Source organism: Equus asinus, chromosome 8, assembly GCF_041296235.1.
Source record: "Equus asinus isolate D_3611 breed Donkey chromosome 8, EquAss-T2T_v2, whole genome shotgun sequence".
In the NCBI taxonomy this organism is placed as follows: domain Eukaryota; kingdom Metazoa; phylum Chordata; class Mammalia; order Perissodactyla; family Equidae; genus Equus; species Equus asinus.
In genome coordinates, this window is record NC_091797.1 from 7,424,246 (window position 1) to 7,441,271 (window position 17,026).

At 41.3% G+C, this 17,026-nt stretch overlaps 1 protein-coding gene across 1 annotated transcript in view; it reads left to right on the plus strand.

Moving 5' to 3' along the window:
- LOC106842352 (protein eyes shut homolog) overlaps positions 1-17,026 on the plus strand; it is a 1,064,587-nt gene that overhangs the window by 999,705 nt on the left and 47,856 nt on the right. The window lies entirely within an intron of this gene.

The window sequence follows — 17,026 nt, forward strand, 5'->3', positions numbered from 1 at the left end:
CGAAAGCTCTCCAGTGACTTCTCAGGACATGAAGAACAATATCTAAACCCTTCACAAAACCCATCAGGCCCTGCGTGATCTGGCCCCCGCAATCTCTTAGACGGTCTCTCTTATCCTCCCTCCCTGTGTTCAGGTCCAGTTAGCATGCAGCTGTCCTTTGAACACACCAAGCTGGTTCCTGCGCCTGGACCTATGCCCTGGGTCTTCCGGCTGGAGGACCCTAGCCACCGTCTCCACTGGCTGCCTCTTTCTTGTCACTGGCTCACCTCTCAGAAAGGCACTCCCTTAGATCAAGCCCAAAATACCCCGCCCAGGAATCATTCTCTATCATATGGTCATATTTTACTTTCTTCATAATAGATCACTCTCTGGTTTTGTTTATTTGTTTATAGGTTATTATTTTTCTCTGACAATGGGCCTGCTCTCGCATGCTATCATTGTATCCCCCACATGTAGAAGAGTGCCTAGCACAGAGTAGGCATTTACTAAGACCTTGCTGAATCAATGAAAAAGTGGGAGGGATCTTCATTCCAAAGGTTCTAAGCAAAAGCACAAATTTAAGGGGGCCGGCCCAGTGGTGTAGCGGTTAAGTTCACACTCTCCACTTCAGCAGCCTGGGGTTCTCAGTTTCTGATCCAGAGCATGGACCTAGTACTGCTCATCAGGCCAAACTATGGCAGCATCTTGCTTCTTCCTCAAGCAAGAAGAGGAAGATGGGGAACAGATGTTAGCTCTGGGCCAATCTTCCTCACAAAAAAAAAAAAAAAAACCACACACAAGTTTAAGGACAAGTGAGGTGGCCCCATGGGTCATGATAATGAAGCCAAATTGACTACACAGGGTATTATGTTGATTAGCTGTGAGAAATGGGGCAGAGGATGTATGGAAGAATGAGAAACTTACATGATAGATAACAGATTTGATTTATGTCAAGAAGGAGACAACAGTTCCAGGGCAGAAAAGAGCCATGGGCAAGACAGACACTGGCAAATCCCCTCGACGTCCCTTTGCAGCATGTTGGGAGACAACTAGGAGACAGTTTTGGAAATCGAAGCACATTGTTAAGATCCTGGTTCTAATAAATAGCCATAGAAAGGGAAAGGAAAACATTAATTTAAAAGATTGCAGGGAAATATTCATGGTATTTTGTGACTGACAGAATATGAGATGAGAGCGAGGGTTAGCAGGAAGTCCCATGTAAATTCATCCAAACCGAGTACGAAAAGGCTTGATGTGTTGTGGGAGGGCCAAGACTCCGGGTGTGCTTCATAACAGGTGGGAAGTGTTAGCTGAATTTTAAGGAAATCTTTGAAGAAAAGAATGTGTAATTTGACCAAGTCCATGGAAGAGTTAGGAACAAACTATGAGGCCTGGGCCACCCCTGTCACGGAGCAGTGTGTTTCCGCATTAGCTTTACCATTACGATTTTGTCTTACAATTTTTTTTTTTTCTTAAAGATTGGCACCTGGGCTAACAACTGTTGCCAATCTTTTTTTTTTCTTCTTCTTTTTTATCTCCCCAAACCCCCCCTGCACACAGTTGTATATCTTAGTTGCAGGTCCTTCTAGTTGTGAGATGTGGGACGCCTCCTCAACGTGGCCTGATGAGCAGTGCCATGTCTGCGCCCAGGATCCGAACCCTGGGCCACCGCAGCGGAGCACGTGAACTTAACCGCTCAGCCACGGAGCCGGCCCCTGTCTTACAATTTTTAATGAAAACTTTAGTTTCCTTTACAACTTATGAACGCTGATCTGCTCTATAACTAAGCTTAATTATTTAGAAGCTCAACTTTACCTCACTTCATCTAAAGAAATGTGGTCATCTCCAGGAGACTGACTAGCATTCTTTTATTATTTTTCATGTGCTAATAAATAAACTGAGAATAATAAAGAATGCCGTGGTAAAGAATGGGGAGTGGCGGTAAGAGAGCATGTAAAGCGAAGGTGCAGGTAGGAAATAAATCCCGACTCCTCCCGGTTCCATGTGGAACGAAGGGCTCCGTTCCAATGGAAGAGCCCGTGTGTTCATCTGGGATACACGGTGCCACGTCCAGGAGATGCCCAGAACTGTTTGCAGATTATTTTGATTTATATAGAAAATGTTCTTGAGTTGTGATAATAACAGTAATGCCTTTCAATCGCACAGCACTTTGTGGCTAACGAAGCATGTTTTGCATACATTATTTCCATTGCTCCTAATTAAAACTTCCGAAATTAGGGCAGATATCCCAGTACAGTTTCACAGATGGGAGACTGAGCCCCAGAGATTAAAAGTGAATCAAGAGGATGCACGAGCACCTAGGATGTAGTACAGCAGGACCCAAAACCAACCCTTCCAGCTCCCGGTCAAGCGCCTCCCCAGAACCTAAATAGTAAGAGATGAATTTAAAGGCAACTAATAATTTAGGTAAGGTGATTAAAGTGCTAAATATATCTTTATCTGCTGGATGTAATCTGTTCATTTATTCTTCCTTTTAAAAAGTTAAGATGTTGAGATTCTTTTTAATTGGCATTTGATATGTTCTCCAAATTGGAAGTACGTGACCTCATAACACATTCCCTGGGGATTTCATAACCCGTGTGAGTGGAAAGCTGTGTCTCTCGGACTTAACCTGAGAACCTTGATTTAAATAGCAAATAGACGTGAGTAATAACGTACAATGGGAGTGGTACCTCTGACAAGTTTCCTGACAGGATTCTAGAATCTTAGCAGATTGTGACCAGCATTTGATATTCTCTTTTTGACATAAAAAAATATTTACTATATTAGTTACTACATGTGAAGCCTTACTGTAGAGTCAGAAGGGGCTCTTCTGACTATTATATAACTTAATCCAATTATGGCTCCCTGAAGTTCGGTGAATTTTATGGCATGCAAATTATACCTCAATAAAGCTGTTTAAAAATATGAAAGTTCCCAGTCACGGATATTGAGCTTCAGTGGCAGCAGGAGTTTGAGTAGAATTGTATTACTTTTGACAGTTTTTGTAATTCTGCTCTAATCTCCATCATAAAGTCCCCTCTTTAAAGGAAATTGATGTGTTCTTTGTAACATACTTTTCAACAGTGTTTAAGAAGTTTTCCTCTATCCTTGTCCCAGCCAGGCTCTTAGTTTTATATGGCTCTACTCTTTTACTTTTCACCTGAAACAGATTAATATTACATTCAATTTCTAGGTAACATTATAGACAGCTCTAAGCTAAGGTTCAGTCTTTTCCTGAGAAACAGCTAACATATGTTAAAATATTTTTTAAATGCTTAAGAGAAAAGTCCTAACCCAGAAGCATAAATTTCACGGTGTTAGAATCAATTTTAAAAGCAAAATCTCAAAGCTGGGCAAAATGTCTTAACTATGCACAGCTTAATGGTATGAATTTTTTTTTTTTTAACTCAAAATGCTGCCTCTTTAGTTCCATTCCTCACAGCTGGGGGTGGAGAGCATTGCTTTGCTCTGCAAGGGGCGTCTCCTGCCGAGTAAGGAGGGAGGTGGGGCCGTGCTGGGCTTCCCTAAACTGCTTGAAAGCTTGGCTTTCCGGCTCCCAGTCCCTCAGTGCCCACAGCCCCAGTTCTGTTCCAGCCCAGCTTCTCCAACCAGGAAGGCAGGGTCCATGTAAGGCCTTTGTGCTCTGGGATGAGCTCCGATGCAACAGAGAAACAGCAAACCATTTCTGTCGTTAGGAGGTTAAAACAATAAAAATAAAAGGGTTTGTTTAGTTCTAACTTAGCCCTATGTGTATGTGTGTTTGGTGCAAAGTGTTTTTAAGCAGATTTGACTTCATTTAAGTTGCACTTTGCTTGCCCTTAAAGTTGCCTCCTGAGGGACTGAGGGCGATGGGCAGCTGTGTTCCTGAAGGAAAGCACAGGGTAGGAAAACAAAACCTACAAAAATGCGTGCAATGTAGAAACGAGCAGCACAGACCCTAGTACAATAGCAGTTCAGAGAATGTGGATGTAAAATGAGAAAAGCCTCCGAGATTTACACCAAGTTCATAAATGTGGCTTACTGACAACATAAATCTGTCAGTGAGCACAAAATCTCTCTCATCCAGTGTCTCCTAATTATTTTTTTGGCTCACAGATACCTTTGAGAATCTGGTGAAAGCTCAAAATCTTTTCCCCAGAAAAATGAACATACTTAGGACACAAAAAATTGCATAAAATTTTAGAGGTTTGCAAAGTCCCTAGAGCCCAATCATAGACTCTCCAGGGCTCCCCACACTCCCCAGATTATGAATTCCTTGCCTGGTTTGTCCTCGTCCGTGTATGTGAGCCATCAGTGCGTAGTTCCGTCGTCCATTCTCCTCGGCTGGACTGTGGGATTGTTCGCCAGCCAGTGTCGGCTCCCTGATCGCGCCTTCCTCTAACCCACGCTGAAGCTTCCTAAAGCTCTCTCTGCTCTCATCACTTCCAGCTCAACACTGTCCTTGGTCTTTCATGGCCAGCGCAGCAACATGTGAATCCTTTAATCCTTCCCTCGAGGAGTACCATGACCTGCTGTCAACCTGTCTACTCCCGCTACACTTTTCTCTTCTCCTGCACAGTTTTCGAATTAACCGTATCACTCTCTCCAGCCTCTCAGGAAACACCCCTCACCAAACAACCAGTTGCATGTCGCCAGCTTGTGGCTCCCTGCCTGGCGCTGGTTTTCCCTCCGCTCCCCCCCCCCCACCCCGCTTTCCCCTCACTCCTGCTTGTTCAGCACGGTACTCCTCATTTCCTTGGAACTGCTTTTAGACTCTGTTTTCTAGGGACTCCAAGTCAAGACTGATACTATTTCTTAGCCAGGAGATTAGCAAAAAGCTAAAAAATTGACTGATTTAGTGGTGAGGCTGTAGAGAAACGGACACTGTGCTTACTGGAGCAAACTGTACTTGTTAAGGCCAAAGACTGGAAACTCCTCACACTAGGTGTCTAGCTGGGAAAGCTGAAGGAGAGTCATACAACAGAGGGCTGTGCAGCTGTAAAAAAGAATCTTCCGTGTTGCTATGGAGTGATCCTCAGGGTACATTAAGTGAAAAAAGCAGGGCAGAGAAACATAGAAGAAAAGAGAATAGTTATAGATAAACAGATATAAATACATATATAGAGCAATACATCACACATATGCTCATATTTTTCTAAGAAAAAAAATAAGGGAAGTGTTGGTGTCGCGATCCAATGTACACACCAGGATAGATGCAGAGAGGGCTGATGGCCACTCTGAGTTTATTATAACCAGCATTTCAATATATACACAGCTTACATCTGTTAAACATACACAGGTGTTCTGGACAATGTAATTAGCGGATGCCAAGAATTCTTAGTGATTTCTCAAGGAGACCTCGCTTGGTCTCTGTTTTGATATTATCATGTTTTTGCTGTGCTCGTATATTCTTATCTCGGAGCATGCAAGGTCTCCTAGGCAATGGCCCCTCCTGCTCCCGATATCCTGTCTCCATCTGTGCTCTGGGCAGCCGTGCCTGGCTTAGGTTGCCTCCCTCTGGATATCTTACCTGTCTTTGGCTAACTGGCCTTCTCACCTCCAGGTCACAGTTTGTTGGCAAGCCTTTTCCAGTGATTATTAACCCTTCCTGCATCAGGGGTGGTTACAGGAAGATCATGAAAAAAATGTATAAATGGTTACCTATAGAATGAGGAAGAGAACAAGAAGTGACAGCGATGAAAGCTAGACATTTAAAAATACAATTTGCTTTATTAGTTTTTATTTGGGACTAGGCAAATATTTCACCTGGTAAATCAAAAATGAAAAAGAGTAATTCTTAAACATTGAAACAAAATAAAGACATAAATGAATCCAACTGTATTTCAAGTTGGTGGTATAATCAAGTAGAGAAAACTTAATTCAATGGATTTTCAAAGTATTTTGACTGTGCAGTGGATTATATTCTAAGGACAAAAAGAACCATACAGATACCCTAAATTACATCCTATGGTCTTGATGCTAGTGGTAGCGTTGGTAGTGTTATTTTGAAACTATAGATAAAAATAGCTAAATAACAAGATAGCTGGATGGAATGGATAGATACATGGATGGATGGATGGATGGATGGATGGATGTAAAGCAAATGAGTAATTATGTTGATATTTATCATTAGGAATGAAGATTTTTAGCTTACCAGAAAGAAAATATAGATATAAAATCAAAAAAGTAAAAATCTTCTCATGTTTAGTTTTTGTTTTAAAGATTGGCCCCTGAGCTAACATCTGATTCCAATCTTCCTCTTTTTTTTTTTCTCTCCAAAGCCCACCAGTACATAGTTGTATATTCTAGTTGGTGGTCCTTCTAGTTAAGCTATGTGGGATGTCACCTCAGCATGGCCTGATGAGCAGTACTAAGTCCGCACCCAGGATCTGACCTGGTGAAACCCTGGGCCACCCAAGCAAAGCATGGGAACTTAACCACTCGGCCACAGGGCCGGCCCTTCATCTTTAATTTGAACTGGAAATAACATATGAATTCATGGCTTAATTTTCTTTTTCTAAAAACCTTATTTCCTAGCTATGGCCACTAAAGAGGTCTAGAAACAGTAATAATTCAGTAGCAATGAATTGCTCTAGTGCTAAATTGTCATCTCCAAATACCATTTTCCACTAAAAATGAACTAGGACTTCTTGCAGAATTGGACAGTCAGGTCTGGGCTAGGAAATGCATGATATGAGTGGATGTCTTTTCATGCCCGAAAGCAAGAGGGTTCTCAAAGACTGCTAGGGTCATTTCAAAAGAGGACTGGAGTCAACTTAACAAGACTCCCACTGGCCAAAGATGTGACAGTGTCAGAATCACAGAGAATAAGGTCTATAGCAGAGTTAAACATGCCAAAACACAAAATTCACAGAGTTGTAGTGATACTCCACGTCCCCTAGGGGGAAAAAACTTGTAACCTCTGGAGGCTGCGAGTGTACTGTGCATTATTCTGAACTTTGATAAAGGGGAAGATGGATGGGTTCAACCTTCCTTTCCTATAAAGCTTGCATTTTAGACTATGGTAGCCAGCCCTCCGTGGCCCCCAGTGATTCTTGCTTTGGTAGACACATGCTCCCACAGTCTTTGCCACACTCAAGAGGGCTGACCTGTGTAAAGAACAGGATAGTCTACAAAGCTAGGTCGGAAGTCATTGCCACTTCTGCCTTCCTCAAATTATTAAATTTAAGGATTAAATGATCGTATCCACTGAACAGTTTTAACAGTGGGCATACTGCATTTTATGTGGTCCCTCTGGCAGTTGTGTAGAGGATGCATTTGCAGGTGGCAAGCGTGCAAGCAGAGTGACCTATTATGAGTCCAGAATAGTAATAAACGTTTATTGTTGCTTTAAGCCATTACATTTGGGAGTAATCTGTTATGCAGCAATAGATAACTAATACTAAATAATACTAACCAGCCAGATAATTGATGAGAAGTAGTTCTTAATAGAACTGAGCAAGTACGTGCAGGATAAATAATAGAAATGAGAAACATCACCATTTTGTAACCACCAAAGAAATAATGGCTGCTTGAACTATTTAGTGAAAGGTTGATAGGAAACTATATAATGGTTGGAACAAGCTAACAACACTTAACCAACTGGTCCGTCATAACACAGTTAAATGCGGAACTAACGTTCTGTGCCTCCTGATGCGATGCAGTTGGACCTTGACAGCACCACCTACAAGCGATTAAAAAACCTGAACGTGAACCTAATCAAGTCTCTACATCTACAAGTTTATGAAAAATATGGGCAAAAGAAGAAAACTAGTTAAATGACATCATAAGGATATAAACAGCCAAATCCGGAAATCAGGAAATTCTACTGGACAAATGACACAAAACAATGGCATGGATGGAAAGAAATACAGAGGGAGAATTTCCATCTGGGAAACAAGCCTTGAGACACATGCTCTGCAGATGCATTTGTGGAACTTGTTTGGATCCTGGTGAACTTTCAAAAAAAACTTTTTTGACACAATTATAATTAACTGAACACAGAAATTGGATGATATTAAGTAATTAATATTAATTTTGTTGGGTTTGATAATGGTATTGTGGTTGTGTTTTTAAAAGTTTCTTACCTATTAGTGATATATACTGAAGTATTTACAGATAAAATAGGATTTTCTTCAAAACAATTTGGCAAAAAAAAAAATAGCAGAGAAAAAAACCAGATGAAACCAAAGAGCATAAAATTGACCATTTGAAGCTGGATAATGGGTTCCAAGAGCCCTCATTCATACTATTTTTATTCTACTTTTGTGTACATTTGAATTAGAAAATAATAGTACATATAATGCACATTTTGTCTAATTTGTAAAATTCATAAGTATAAAATAAAAAGAATACTCATGATCCTACCAGTTACGGATAACCACTTTTAAAATTGGGGATATTTTACTCCAGTTTTTCCCCACCTTCAGTTCTTATCTGCTAAAACAATATAAGTCCATTATTTGATGCCACCTATGGAAAAAGTATTTGGAGGGTGTAGATTCTAAAGTAAGTTCATACTTTCTTTTCCTTTATTATTTAAGTAGCTAGAACATAAGTGTCAGAAGTAAGAATTCAGTGTAGATTTTAATCAAGCCTCCTTGTCACAGTGGTTTCAGGGGAACATCTTTTCTCTCCTGGTCGTTGTGTAACTCGGATGTCAGTTGCTTTCTACCAGACCGTGAGATCTACAGGAACTGTGAGAGACCAAAGAGCTTCCCAAGATCAATGCAGATTCCAGGAGGAAAGTGTATGTTCTCAAAGCCTTCCTAGTTCCGTGGTCTTGCTTCCACTCATACAGACTCTACTCCATACCATGTATGCCTAACAGTGACAGTCAACTCCTTTGATTCCTATTAAATGAACAAAGACGTTCACGCTTGGAGACAGATCAGATTGTCTACGTTGGGGCAGGGGGAGGAGATGAGTGCAAATACAGAAGGGAAAAGTTTACATCATGGCCACCTACGTAACTTTCAACCTGCAGTTTGGTCATCCCACCACTGCAGTAAATACGTGGCCACTCCACCCCATCTCTTCGTCTTCTTGTTATTGCTTCATTTTGCTCCACCTGACTCTCTAGGTTAGAATAAACCAAATTTCTCTCCTGGTCTCAAGCAAAGAAATTTAGCTATCTTCTTTTTGTATTCCAGGGTCATACTTATAGCAGGGCAACTAGGGTCCTGCATCTACCCCAAGCAGCTCATCTAGTTTCCCCAAAAGATTTCCCTCTCTAAGAGGAATTAAGGCCAACTGTGAACATAATGCAATGTTCAGGCCCATATACCTGGAGAACAGAACCTTCCGGACTGAGGTCCACAGACAGGTGCCAGTACTTTCATTAATATGTAAAGAGGAACTTCATCTCATCCTCCTTACATTCTAGGAGGTATCATCAAGAGTTTGGTGAGTGATCTCATCGGCAAAGAAAGGCAGACCCTGGGAAGCATCAGCAGGTGGCGAGATTATAGCAACCCTTCCTTGTAAGCGTGCTGAGTCTTGACGTGCCACCACATTCCAGTGTGCGTGAGGTTCACTTGTTTTAGCACTTGTCTGCATATTCTTCAAAGGCTCCAATTGTGAGCATGTCATTTGACATCCAGTATATTTTGGCAGGTAAAATGATATCCATCACATCACACTTACCTGAATCTCCCAACTTGATACTCAAATGGAAATAAATCATAAAGGAAAGCAATTGACATGAATGAAGCCATCTGCCACAACAGATGGTCTAAGGAGAAGGAGATTCAGCCATGATTCCTTTTCCCTTTAAATAGTAGAGAAAGAAGTTGAATATTCAGAAGTGGAGTCCTTTAGGCAATGGGATCATCTATTGCTAAGTAACATGCATTTATTCCATTATTCATATGACTTTGTTACCATATCACATAGATTTCATTTTAAGTACTGTATCTGTTTTTGCTTATACACAGAAAACCCACAAATCTGTAACCATAACTTATCTTGAGATGCAGCTCAAGGTGATAAAGGGCTTTTTTTGGTGAATTAAGTAGAACAACAGGCAAAGGGCTGAAGCATCAATGATATGATAGCTAAGAATATTCAAAAGATCTTCAGAATTCCTGACGTTATACATAGAACTGTTTTCTTAACTCACATCCATTCCAAAATGTTAGCTATCCTCAGTGGCTAATAGATAACGAACAATCTGTGTGTTCTTCTGCCTCTAAACATGGAGAGATAACACAGAAGAAAATGTTAGACACTTTAGAAATACGGATAACAGTTGGTCGTGATGGCAATCGAGAGTTGAATGTTGGAGTGTGTTTTTACTAATATGGTTAATTATTTTACAGCTGTTCACTTAGAATAAAATTGACTTAAATTCCTAAATTGCAGATAATTTTTTTTTTTTTTGAGGAAGATTAGACCTGAGCTAACATCGGTGCCCATCTTCCTCTACTTTGTATGTGGGATGCCTACCACAGCATGGCGTGCCAAGCAGTGCCATGTCTGCACCCGGGATCCAAACCGGGGAACCTCAGGCCACTGAAGTGGAACGTGTGCACTTAACCACTGCACCACCGGGCCGGCCCCCATGACTGTTTTTATAAATACAGTTCTGTTGGCATATAGCAGCCTATGGCTGCTTTCAATAACGGTAGAGTTGAGTTGTAAAAAGTTCTGTGTGGCCCATAAAGTACACGATATAGTGTCAAAGCCTGCCAACCTCTGTTAGAGTGACAAAAATATAGTAAGACCCCACTAAGATTAAACTTACATCACGAGAGAGTTTATTGTTACACGATGGCGTCACCCTATACATACTAAATAAATATCTTAACATCTGCCTCATCATTCATGTCATTCCCCACACATCTGTCGCTTACAGGTGGACTCTCTCATCCCGTTACTCAGTTTCTATTCCAGTTTCTCAGCCTATTCTGGCTTCCTTTTCCAGCCTCATCTTCTGCCACACCATCCCTCAAAGCTCTCATTCACGGAGGCCCATCTCACGTCAGAAGCCTTCCCTGCACTCTCTGAAATTGCTTACTGTCCTTCCTATGGGCTCCCATGGCTCTCATTTTAGCCCTTGTCATGTTTCATTAACATTGTCTGCTTACTAACCTGATTCCCACAAAACAGCACATCCTCGAGGCCAAGACTGCGGCCTTATGTGTCAGGGAACGCCCATTGCAAGCCACCGTGGCAGACACTCAGCCTGTAAAAAGTAATAATAAATATTCTTTAAATGAATGAATATCTACCTCTCTGGGTTTTTTCTGCTTTTCCCACTATCTGGACACCCCCCACCTCACACACATACCTCTCCAAAAGCTGCTCTTCTGCAGGACAGAGTGGGATGTGTGCGGTTAAAGGAAGAAATGTCAACGAATTAATTTCCAGGGCTGGAAGAATATCATCACCCTGAGTGAAGAATAACGAATGCAGATTTGAGACTTTTTATTCTCTAACATTTCACAAGGGGCCAAAGAAGCCCAGGGAGGGAAGAAAAAGAAAAAAATCTGACCTTGCACAAAACCAATCTGATGAAAATCTCTTAAAATATAACGTAAAAGAGTAGTATATGGTATTTGAAAGTAATTTTTTAAATCTTTGCACACATAGCTAATTGCTTCAGACCTAAAAATTCTGAAAGGAAACAGATGAGAACTTCTTTTATTTAAGACGTTATTTTTCAGATAAGTTTATATAGCATCTGTGTTATATTATGCTTAATGTGATTTAAGCTATATTTAATATAAAAATAAATATTTTACCACTGCCATGTGTGCCTGTAAGGCAATGCAATTAACTTTGTTCTTAGTTTTGTTTTTCTCAAGTAGATAAAAATGAACCACTAGATGGCGCAATCATCATGAAAAAGTAATAAACTAGAGCCAGTTATTTTTACATAAAAATTCTTTAATCAGAATTTTTAGGGGCTGGCTCCGTGGCCGAGTGGTTAAGTTCTCACGCTCCGCTGCGGTGGCCCAGGGTTCGGATCCTGGGCGGGGGTGGACCTGGCACCACTCATCAGGCCACGTTGTGGTGGTGTCCCACATCCCACAACTAGAAGGACCTGCAACTAAGATATACAACTGTGTACGGGGGAGTTTGGGGAGATAAAGCAGAAAAAAAAAAGACTGGCAACAGTTGTTAGCCCAGGTGCCAATCCTTATAAAAAAAAAAAAAGAAAAGGAAGATTGGCAACAGTTGTTAGCCTAGGCGCCAATCTTTAAAAAAAAAAAATTAAAAATTAAAAAAAAGAATTTTTACTAGTTTTGTTTCTTTTATGAAATTGGTAATGATGGGGGGCTCCGTGAGCCGAGGAGTCGAAAGAAAGATTTCTTGGACTCTCAAGATCTGGCAGTAGTGCTCTTTTATTTAGAGAATAGAATAGCATGGGGACAGGGCCCATGGGCAGGCAGAGCTGGTGCGTGGAGACAGGACCCACGGGGAGTCAGAGCTCCTGCTGCTGCCCCGAGTTGAGGGTTAGCGCTAATTTTATAAGGCATGGGTATGTGAGTCATTTCTTTACAAGACAAAGGAAAGAACATGAAAAAAAGTTAAAATGGTATTATTGCAGGTGGGGTCTGGTCGTTGGGTGATCCCATGACTTTTAGACAAGAATCAAATCGGATTAAGTAAAGGTCAGAAGCCACCACCCTAAATCAGTTACATGAGATTGCCAGACAGCAACCAACTTAAGTTCTTGCCTTCCCCATTAAGAGTTTCTAGGGATAAGGTTATCTCTCTTCTTCCTGGTACAGAGAGGGAGGCACCTTTTACAGATAGAGATTTACGTTACAAATGTAAATGTGTCCCAACAAGAGCAAGTTCCATTCCTCAGAACCTCCTTCCCTGTCCCTGTTATCAAAAGCAATCAGCCCCAAACAGTCCCGATGCCAAAGAGACACATCCTGGGGTGGCCAATTTCAGGTCCCTACAAGGTCATCCCCCCTTCCTTCACAAATGCAAATGTCTCTCAAAAGGGCAAGCAAAATTCCAGTCCTCGGAGCCTGCCTCTCATCTGTAGTTTTAAAATTAACCAGCCTAAAAATCCTCATCAGGTAAGACAGTCTATTTTTGCACAAAAGATCTTTAAATATTTTATGCTCTTTACGATCTTCAAATAGTCATCAAAATCATTATGTAATTCTGTAGCAGGTTAACTGTGTATTTGTTTTTCTCTATTTTGGAGAACCTTCTACAACTTTACAAACTTTTTTTGCACAACTATTAGATGCAATAAGCATATGAATTTTTTTCGTCATGACCCATCTAAACAGTCTATGTAATGCGATGGCACTCTCCTCAGAGACTTTTGTTCGTTTTTTTACCATTTTGTGTGTGTGCCTGTGCCCCCATCTCTATGTTCCAAATAGATGAGCGTTTTCATTTTAAATTCCTCCTAGAACCAAGGTCTAGCGGGGCGTCGGGGAACGCGTGGCGTTGGGGAACGCGTGGCGTTGACGTCAGTTACGTCCTCGCCCCCGGCTTCCCTTGCTGGGTTCGGGATTCTCTGTGCCCGCCCTCCGCCCCTCAGCACCAGCAGCCCAGGGGATCCACCTGCGCACTCAGCTCGGTGGGCCGTCTTCCCATCCTGTGTGCGCCAAGATGGTGCCACGCACATAGTAAATACTGAAAAAAAGATAAAAAGTGAATTTTGGTGAAGCATAAATTTGACTAGACTGTCAAGTAATAAAGGAAAATATAGGAATTTAAAATGAATATGTTCTTGATAAATATGTGTAGGCAAAGACTGAATCATTTTTATTTTAATAAATAACTATTGGGTCGATAAAGAACAAGAATCCTATAAAAATGTTCCATATTTTGAATTATATGCACATCCATTATTTCAGGAGCATTCTCATTCACTGATGATGGGAATGTAAATTGGTACAATTGTTATGGGGGGGCAGGTTGGAACATGAACCCCGAGCCTAGAAGTCATGATAATATTTGAATTTATCCTAAGGAAACTATTATAGATATGAACAAAGCTTTAGCTACAAGTGTTTTATCACATAGGTGTTGGTAGAAAGTGAAAAATTAAAAACATATAATAGCCCACACGTGACCAGGAGAATGAAGTATATTTCATCAATCCAGTGAAACAATATTCAACCATTAAACATGAGGTTGTGGAAGAGGAGTTAATGAATATGGAAAGATGTTTCTAAATATTATAAATTTTTTAATGTTATTTATAGGGAGTTCTGTTTGTTGAACTAAGGGGAATTATATATCCTGAACGATCTTCCCCAGTGAAAATATTCAACATGAGTAAAATATAAGATGTATACTTTCAGAACACTGTTCCCTGAAGTGAAAATAATGCATTTATGGAGCCCAAATGAAATGAAAGGAAAGCTAGAAATTAAATGTCGAAGTTGGCTTTCGCCTGAGTTCCTGTTAAACCCTGGAGCTGTGTGAACTTACCCCCCAAGGGCTGCACGGGTGACAGCAGGCAGACTCAGGCTGAGGGCTGCCCTGGGGGATCTATCAGGAGACTCTTCACAGCCTGGGACCCCAAAGAGCCACACCCTCAGCATAAGAATAAATGAAAAATAAGCCCTGTCTTGCACAAGGAGAAGGCACGGAAATCTGCCTGTCTTGTACTTGGACCTAGTTGACGGAACAGAGGTGAAAGAGCAAAGGGCTAAGAAGAGCCAAGACGCCCATGAACAGAAAACCGGACAGCAGAACTTGCCATCCTAGATATCGAGACTGTTAGAAAGCTGGAGACATTAAGACAGTGTGATACCAGCACAGGGTTAGACCAACAGACTAATGGAACAGGATGATGATAATGCAAGAGTGCATAAATGGTCTTGGCTCGTCAGTGGAGAAGGATGGACTATTCCATGAAGAGTGCTGAGACTATTGCTTATCCATATGGAAAACTGTAATTGGATCTCTGCCCTATATCAAACACTAAAAATAATTTCAGCTGTATTAAGACAAGTATAAAAGGAAAAACTGTAATAGTTTAAGGAGTTAACATTAAAAAAAAAATCTTTCTGACCTCGGAATAGGGAAAGATTTCTTGAATAAGTCACAAGAAATGCAAACCACAAAAGAAAATATTGAAATTTCAACTACACAAAAAATATGAACTTCTGAGTATCAAGTTATATAGCACTGACAATTAATGCAACAGCTACACGCATCTATGTGGGTAAATCTCAAAACATAATCCTGAGTGAAAGGCAGTCATTGAAGATGTTCCACAATATCCTTACATTTATATGAAGTTTAAAAACAAGAAAAACTAAAAACTCTCTTTTCTTTTAGGGGTTTTATGGTTTCAGGTCTTACATTTGTCTTTAATCCATTTTGAGTTAATTTTTGTGAGTAGTGTAAGAGAGGGCCCTAGTTTCATTCCTTTCCATGTGAATTTCCAGTTTTCCCAGCATTTTTAATGTTAAAATTTGCTTAGAGGAGGGAGTGGAAAGATGGATGCTGAATCCTGAAAAAGCTCGGCCTCACCGTGGTCAGAGGTTAGAAGTGATTTTGATTTTCTTCTTTGCGTTTAGTCTCAGTTTTATGAAGCTCTTACCTCTTGTTTCTATAAAATGATAAAGGTTGTTGATAATGTTTGCAGCGTGTTCATGGTCCTTACCTCCTCCTCTCTGTGGCATAGAATGTGTCATCCTGGTTGGTCCACCTAGAGGGGACGATAGGATCCGCCTTTAATCCTCGGAATCTGTGAGGGTTCTTCCAGCCTAAAGAAAAAACGATTTATGATACTTCTGTTTTCTACCTGCCTCGTCTTGACTCGTGCACGTTAGAAAGTGTCCTATTGGTGAAGCTTTTCAACAACCCAGCAACACTGTTAATGTCATGTATGTCTACAGTTTACAGTAGGTAAAGACTATTGTAATGCACTGAGAACAAGTAAGTGTGACCTAGGGTCACGGATGGATCCATGAAGTAAATCTATTTTTGTTTCTCCCTCACTTTTTAAACCTGCTTAAGAGGAGTCATCCTTTGCTTGGTCCTCGATTAAAATATGGGAAGGTCCATTGAATTTTCTGATACCACTTGGTTAATAGACACTTCAATTCACAAATACACTCTCAGTTCATTAATTCAAAGAGTTCATTTTAAAAGACTAACAACGCTTCCCTCTTCAAGACTGTCGCCCTAACCCAGCTGGGCCTCGCTATGTGAACAGAAGGTTTCAGAAGGAGGTGTGATCTGCCACCGCTGTTTCTCCCCAGCCTCGTGGTTTCTGCCTCCGCGCCCCCACCACATCCTGGATGGGCTTCCTTCGCTCGCACTGTCATCTGGTGGCTTAGTGCTCTCTGGGCCTGGCAGGGACTTAAAGCCAAACTTTTCTCCCATCAGTGCAGGACTGCCAGATTTAGGAAAAAAAGTAATACAGGACACCCAGATAAATTTGAATTACAGATAAACAGCAAATAATTTTTTACTACATCTCAAATAGTGTTTGTCTGAACTTCAAATATTGCATGGGACTTATACTAAAATATTATTCATTGTTTATCTGACACAAATATAATTAGCTGCCCTACATTTTATCTTTAGGGGGTCCATCAGAGACTCCCCTGCTGGGCACCTCCCAATATCACTCTCTAAACCCAGACCAGGTCTCTCTGTGCACTGGGTACCCCCCTTACCCTCAGATTCTGCCCCAGCCATGAACTGACTGCCTCTTAGAGCTGGGGTCTCTTCAGCTATCAGAATACACTCTGGGCAAGAGGTTCTTTTTTTTTCTGAGGAAGATTGGCCCTGAGCTAACGTCTGTGCCAATCTTCCTCTATTTCGTATGTGGAATGCCACCACAGCATGGCTTGAGCAGCACCCAGGGTCCAAGCCTGCGGACCCCAGGCCACCAAAGCGTAGTGTGAGAACTTAACCGCTAGGCCACCGTGCCAGCCCTGCAAGTTCCCTTTTACACGTCCCGCAGCTGATCCCAGCTCAGGGTGCCACAAGCCGTCCCAGGGACACACTACCATTCGCCTCGACTCTGGAGGGGTTACAGTTCCTTCTGTAGCCCCAGGAGCCGGGCCTGTGTGTTCCCCAAGGTCAGGGAACAATGATCAAGCTTCATTTCTTTCCTCTAGGC